Below are 8,061 nucleotides of genomic sequence, written 5' to 3'. Positions count from 1 at the left end.
ATATTGGATATCTTCATAACAATGTGTCTTGGCGTTGGTCTACTGTGATTTTGTGTGCTCGGTGTCCTGTATGCATCTACAATTTGTATATCTGTTTCCTTTTTTATTTCTGGAAAGTTTTCTGTAATTATTTCATTCAGCAGGTTACTCATTCCCTTGGTATGAATCTCTGTGACTTCCTCTATCCCGATGACTCGTCAGTTTGGTTTTTTTATGTTATCCCAAATCTCTTGGATGTTTTTCTCGTGATTTTTTACCAGCCTATCTGAGTTGGATAGACTCTTTTCAAGATGATATATTTTGTCTTCATTATCTGACGTTCTGGCTTCTACTTGCTCCACTCTGTTAGTGATACTCTCGATTGAGTTTTTAATTTGGTTTATCGTTTCCTTCATTTCTAGAATTATTGTTTGATTTTTTTTATAATCTCTATCTCCTGATAAAGATGCTTAACTTCTTCTTTTATCTGTTTATGTAATTCATTTTCAATGTGATCTTTAAGGTTCCTTTCCATCTGTCTAAGGTGTTCCTTGAGTTCTTTATATGGCCATTTTTCTGATGACTCTAGGTCCTCCTGAATATTTAGGCTCTCCTGCATTGTTTGTACTCCTTTTCTTCCTTGCTTTTTTATGCTCATGTTACTTCTTGTTCTGTTTGACTGCTGAGTTACTGTTTACTCTTGTAAATTTATTTGATGCTTGGGAGGAGAGGTATTAGAAGGGAAGGGAAGAAGTCACTAAAGAGAATGAGTGTAGGCAGGTAGAATTCAAGAAAGGGGGAATAAGAAAATTGAAAAGAAATGAAAAGACAAAAGAAAAAAAAGTGAAAATAAAGAAAGAAAAAACGAAAAAATAAAAATTTAAAACCAAAAAAAGAAAAAAAATAATGATAATAAAAAAATGTAAATTAAAGTTTAAAAATAATAGTAATAATAATAGAATAAAAAGAATTAAAAAAATTGAAACCATTAATAAGAAAGTTAAAGAACAACAACATCAACAACAAAAAGTGAAATTAAAATTTTAAAAAATACTAATAATAATCATTAAAAAAATAATAATAATAAATGCAGTCATAGAGCTCAATTAACTTCTCTTCCAGTAGGTGGAGCTATGCCCATTGGGCCAGGCTTCTCTTCTTGATAGGTGGGAACCAATCACTGTGCCTCAGCTCTTCTTCCCAGACTGTGCGGGTCTCCAATCTTGAGTGCCTAGGGCCTTCTCTTGTGGTTCCTCAAGCCAGGCCCTTCTCACCTGTGATGCTCACCACAATAGTGGCTACACGCCGGGTCCGCTGCTCCTGGGAGCCCTGTTTTTATGGATGCCTGGGCACACCCTTTCTGTTTGCCTCCCTCAGACCCTAAGTTTGTAGGGCTTGGGGCTGACGACCCCCAGCAAATTTGTTTTCCCTCAGGTAGCAACTCCCCTGGTAGCTGGTGCAAGGGACCTCTGTTGTCAGCACTGGTGGGAGCGATAGCCGGGAGTTCTGCGCTGCTAGTCCCACGTCACTCCTGATTCCCTGGGTCTGGCTATCGTGCTCAGTTGGCTTTTACCTCTGTGAGTTCAGGTGGGCCGACTAGTTATTTCAGCGGGATCATTAGTGCTGAGTCACGAGAAGCAGGCAAACCGGAGCTAGAATGCAGCCAATCCAGGCTCGGTGTGTTCTGAGAAGGGCAGACTGTTCGCCCGGGATCCCCTTCAGCTCAATAGTGCCTAGTGGTCCTGAGCGAACAGTATTTTGACAGTTTACTTCTCCCTATGCCCGCGCAGCTGAAGGGGTTAGAGACTTGATCTCTCCGCATCCGCCGCCATGTTGGATCACTTAGATTTTAAATTGTCACTCATCTTATCAGCTGTTCCATTTTACTCGGCAGCTCACTCGCGCAGTGAAGAGTCTGCTCTAAGGTGCTCCGCGGGAAGCTGTGGCGGCGGCGGCAGCAGCGGCCCAGTTGTGGCCTTCGGGACCCCCGGGGAGGGGGTGCGCGCTGGGGGAGGGGAGGCAGCGCCTCAGGGCCCGTGCAGGCCGGGTATTGGGCATGCGAGAGAGCGGGCAGGGCGGGGGAAAGAAATTGAGATCTAGATTTAGGGAGTGAGCGTGGGAGGAGAGACAGCGGGGGAGAAGCAAAGCGGAAAGGCGTAGAGGAGAAGGAGAAGGGGGCGAGGGAGCCGGGCAGCTCGGGGGCTGCAGCCTTACTGCTCGCGCTGAAGTCGTGATGGACTCACTCCACCTTGGCTGGAGTCGTGGCAGATTCACTCCACTTAGGCCCCTTTCTTGACACGGTGCTGAGTCTTTGTCAACAGATTTCCTTTAATGATCTTTACTTCTTCTTTTAAGACGTGGCAACATACGCTGCGGGCACGGCGGCGCAGAGCACGGAGCGGCTTACTCACTTCCCGCTGCCATCTTTTTGAGAGAATCGACCTCAGCATTTTGATGAGATCAAGAACACTTGTGAACTTGCAGTTTGCCCAGCTTCATTTTTGTATTATACGGGGCCAAGTAAATGATTCTCCTCTCAGATTTTTACATCTCAAATGGAAATTGCAATATGCACCCATTTTTAATTATACAGTTTTTATATAATATTCTTCATTTATTAAATGTCAGGCACTTTGTAAGGTAAATTACATATGGTGAGTCACTTGATCTACATAGCTGTGCATAAATTAGAACCTATCCCCATTTTACAGATGTGATATGTGACTCAGGGAAATTAGATAGCTTTTAGTGGTAGTAGTAAATGGAAGAGACTAAAATCAAACCTAGTCCTATCTGCTTCTATTTGTTCTCTGTACTTTGCTCTATTGCATCTCTTCAGGAGTTCAGATCACTTAATTTCCAATCTCCTCTATTGCTACTTGGTAAGAAACTTAACATTTCTTAGAAGTAAGCCAAGGGACAAACCGGGTACAAACTAAGGAAGGACTCCTCTGTGCTAACAGTGCCAACTCTAGGGAATTTGGAGTAGGAGTTAGACAGCTTTCTCTAGGGGATCTGGCAGGGATAGGTCTTTGCAAATGGGAACTTTGAAACATAAAATTGATATGACCAATCATTTACTTCACAGATGACTTGTCCCCCCCTACGAACAGAGGGTAGTTTAGGTTAGTCACAAATTGGAGAGTGTCATGCAATGGCAATCATCACATTCTCCAAGTCCAGCTACTAAAGAACCTGGAGAGGTTATGGACACATCAACATCTGCTAACTAAAGCTCTCTGTTTGTAAATCTGTGTAACAATCTAGTATTTTCACTTCCCTTTAAATAAGAGATAGATTTGTCATGGCCAAAGTTGAAAGCACATTGGCATATCTTGCTGACATAAAAACCTAGGAAAATGCTGTTGTCTTAGAGTAAATGCAAGTGTGCAGTATATGAAGGAATTTGGATGGCTCATATTTTCCATTTACTGCTCTGTCTTTACTAATGAGCCCTTCTGTTTAAAGAGCCTTTCAATGGGACCTGTATTTACTCTTGAAGACAAAACACCAGTAAGATAGAGTATGGGGAATAAATATAGTAAACAGTTAAGAGTAATAAGCAGAAGAATTTTTTAAAAATTCAGAAAATCTTCCTTATTAGCTATGAAATCTTATCCTCAACCTCTCTGTTCCTTAGTTTTCCCCTCAGCAAACTGAGACTAATATTAGTATTTTACCCTCTGGTTGTTGAAAATTAAAAGAATCAATATATGTAAAGCAGTTAAAACTGAATCAGAACATAAATTAATATGCAAGCATATGTTTATTGTTATTATTATTAATGTTAATTCTAAAAGTAATGGAAATAGGGAGTAAGCTAATGAAAATTGAATTTTCCAGAGATGCTTTTCACAATTTATAGCATATATTGGAATAGAGAGATGTTAGAGATGGCACTACTGCTATAACCTAAGAATTTGATGATATGGATCATAGAATTGGCAAAAAAAAATGTAGAACGGGGCTGAGGGTGAGACTCATTTGTAGAGTGCTTGTCTAGCATGTATGAGGTGCTAAAATCAGTCCTCCTCATCACACACAAAAAATTATACAATGGAAGGAATAAAGTAAAATAGATTTTGGGAGGGGGAAAATGTTAGATGGTATTCTATAAAAGATGAAAGAAAAAATTGGGGAAGCTAGGAGAGTTGTGGAGCCAATTTGGGCAATGGAAAAACTAATAAGGGGTAATTATTGGTAGGACATTGGAGAGTATATTAAATTTGAAATGACATTTAAACACCAAAGAGAAATTTCCTCTATAGGACTGACAATGTGGAATAAAACAGGGAAAGATAATTTTGCATTGGATGTGCAATATCTAAGAATTATCTGTATTTAGGTAGTTCCTAAAATCATGTATGAATCTCAGTTTCCTTCCGAAAGCTTCTAAAAGCTGTACTTGTTCCAAAATATAGACTTGGATCTGAAAATGAGGATTTCAGGATGAATGAAGAATGCTGATTTACATAAAATTATTCAAACAACCGAGGAGAAAATGAGATGCATAACAGAGGCATAATAAAATCAACATGAACAACCTGTCTAATGGTGTATTCTGATCCCTGCAACAATTGCCCAAATTGTACTCCAATCTAGATATTGCCTCTACGTGAATAAAGTAAACAATAATAAAGTGCTCATTTTTGAGACATTGTGTCACTTACCTAAAGTAAAACTATGTTTAAAAAGTTAGAGTTTCACAGATATACATAAAGGTAGAATTCACTATGGCATACTCATACATGTATATAGATAATTCTGTAAATTTTATTCTGTAGTTCCTCCTTTCTCTCTTCTGTACTTCATCTTCCCCAATCCCCTTCCTCAACTCCATAGAATAATGGAATGATAATAATAATAAATTTACAGAGTTACAGTTTTAATATAGAATAAAATAATATTACCTAGTTCCTTAGGAAGTGGATCATTATCATCACTACCTATAATTCTCTAAAGATGAATTTCATTTTGTGAAATGGAAGAATTCCTGAAAAATGATATGCAAGTACATTTTATTGTAAATATGTTGAGATAGCTTCATAATTTACAAGAAAACTATTAGTGATTAACTATAATATATTTTACCAGTATTGTTAATTTAGAAATATGTCAATTTTATTTTCTTAAATAAGGCATATTGACATACAGATCAAGAATAGTGAGCTGTTGATATACATACTTAGTCCATCTACCTTTCTCTAGAAAGAGCTTACTTCTACACTTGCTACTAACACAAGTGTGGAGGGAGCTTACAGAAGTCATTTTACTAGTTTAGGATCATGCAGTCCTGATCATGGCTAATAGAACTACCTGAGGAATCCTGATTACAATTCTCTAATAAGAATTATTCCCTGGAGAATTTGGTATTAAAAATTAACATAGTCTTTACATGGAAATGTAAAATGTACATTAGGCGTTGAAGGGCAGGTATAGTATATTGAACAGAAGCAGAAGAGAGAAAGAGAATAAAACAGATAATCAGATATAATAAAAAATAACAATTGGATGATTAACACTTCTGAAATCTTTTTGGCCCCAGTTCCTTTCTGAGGCCTAGGTAAATCCCTGTCCTTTAGATTACTGGGACTATTCCTTATCCAAGCATTTTATTCCCCCTTTAATGTTTAAGCTGGTGTGGTCTGGTTTTATGCTACTTACAACAAAAGGGTCTTAATGCAGTAATTGATATCAGGTAAGAGGAAGCAATTGCCAGAATGTGAAATTGGTGGAGTTACTATAAGTGAAACACAGTCAGGATTTATGAGGAGAGCTATGAAAGCAGGCTTGTAGACTGCCCCTTCCCTCTTAGCATATTTCCAGTTGTAACCTATAAGTGAAATTCAATGAAAAATGGCTACAAGTTTTAGGATAAGAGAACGTTTGGTTACTGCATGCAGTGTTCACTATCTTGCAACAGAAAGAGAAGGTCAAATATAGGGTTATCAAAACAGAAACCTACAGGTATAAATTAGTTGCCTAACCAAAATCTCTGACATGCAGATTAAAGAAAAAATGATTCATATGCAGATGTAAAAGTAACTATATCCCTGATTTCCTTCTTTCTCAGAATAAAGTTGATTCACCAACAGGCAAACTGGAAACTTGGCAATTTCAATGGGAAAATAAAGAAGGATCAAGAGACCAAAAAACTAAAATCTTCATGTTACTAGAATGGATTTTTTTTTTTTTTGGCAAGACCCCGTAAGCTCAGGAAGCAAAATAAAAATGGGCAAATGGTATTACATCAAACTAAAAATTTTCACATCAATGGAAACAATCAACAGAAAGAGAAGACAACCTACCAAAGACAACCTCTCCAAATAAGAGAAAATATATTCAAACTATGTATATATTAAAGGATTGCTATCCAGAATATATAAGGAACAGAAAAAAAATAATAACAAAAAACCCTATTAAAGATGGGCAAAAATCTAAGTAGATATTTCTCAAAATGCACACACACAAACACACACAAAAGCCTAACTGCTATATGAAAAAAATTAAATGGCAATATATCTAATCATCAGGAAACTACAAACCAAAACTATAATGAGATATCATCTCACCCCAATAGCAATAGCTTCAAGCAAAACATCAAAAGAAAACAGGTATTGGGCAGGCTGTGGAGAAAAAGAGATCTTTATATACTATTTCTGGAAATGTAAAATATAGCTATAATGTAAAACAGTATGGCGGTTCCTCTAAAAATGAAAAATATAACTACCATATGATTCAGCTATCCCACTACTTGTAATATATTCAAAGGAAAAGTAATCAGTATATAACACTCCCATATTCACTGCAACACTATTCACAATAGCCAAAATATGGAATCAACCAAAGTTTCCACAATTGATGAATTAATGAAGAAAAGATGGTACACATAGAAACACACACAAATTAATATTCACTTACAGAAAGGACTAACTATTTATCCATAAAAAATAAAGTCTATCATTTTCAACAATATGGATGGAACCAGGAATCATTATGTTAAGTTCAATAGGCCAGGGACAGAAAGACAAGTACTTCATTATCACTCATATGTGGAATCTAAAATCACTAATCTCATAGAAGTTAAGAGTAGAATGGTGATTGATTATCAGAGGCTATGAATACTAAGTTTATTTTAGACAGGAATAAGAAGTTCTGGTGTTCTATTGCACAATAGGGTAACTATAGATTATATTTATATAAAGTATATCTCAAAAAACTAGAAAAAAAGATGTGTATTATTTTATGAAGAAATTATTGAGGTGATCAAGGTTTTAATCTGAATTAAATACTTCACAATAAACGTATACCAAAACATTATATCAAATCCTGTTAATTTATTTTAATTAGGTGTATATGACAGCAGAATATATTTTGATTCATTGTACACAATTGCAGCACAACTTTTAATTTCTCTGGTTGTACACAATGTAGTATCACACCATATGTGAAGTCATACATGTACCTAGGGTGATGATGTCTATCTCCACCATCTTTCCTGTCCCTATACACCCTCCCCACCCTCCCTCCCCTTTGCCCAATAAAAGTTCCTCCAAATAGGCTAAGGAGCTGAACAGAAACTTCTCAGAATAAGATATACATTTAATCAACAAATATATGAAAAAATGTTCAACATCTCTAGTAATTAGAGAAATTCAAATCAAAACTACTCTAAGATTTCATCTCACACCAGACAGAATGGCATTTGTCAAGAATACAGACAACAATAAATGTTGGTGAGGATGTAGGGGAAAAGGCACACTCATACATTGCTGGTTGGTGCAACCAATAGAAAACTATGAATGGAACCACCATTTGACCCAACTATCCCACTCCTGGTTCTATACCCAAAGGACTTAAAATCAGCATACTATACTAATGCAGCCACATCAATGTTCATAGCAGGTCAATTCACAATAGCTAAACTGTGGAAGCAACATAGAAGCCCTTCATAGTTGAATGAATAAAATTATGTTTTTAAATATAAGTTAAAAATTCAAAAGAAAGCTGAATTGAAACAGCTTCTTCTAATATACTTTTCTCTGTGGCACTCAGAACCAATTTATTCCACCCAATGTTAAA

The sequence above is a fragment of the Spermophilus citellus genome (genome assembly GCF_964194105.1).
Source record: "Spermophilus citellus genome assembly, chromosome: X".
Taxonomy (NCBI): Eukaryota; Metazoa; Chordata; class Mammalia; order Rodentia; family Sciuridae; genus Spermophilus; species Spermophilus citellus.
The sequence above is the reverse complement of the archived record's forward strand: the minus strand, read 5'-3'. Positions refer to the sequence as shown.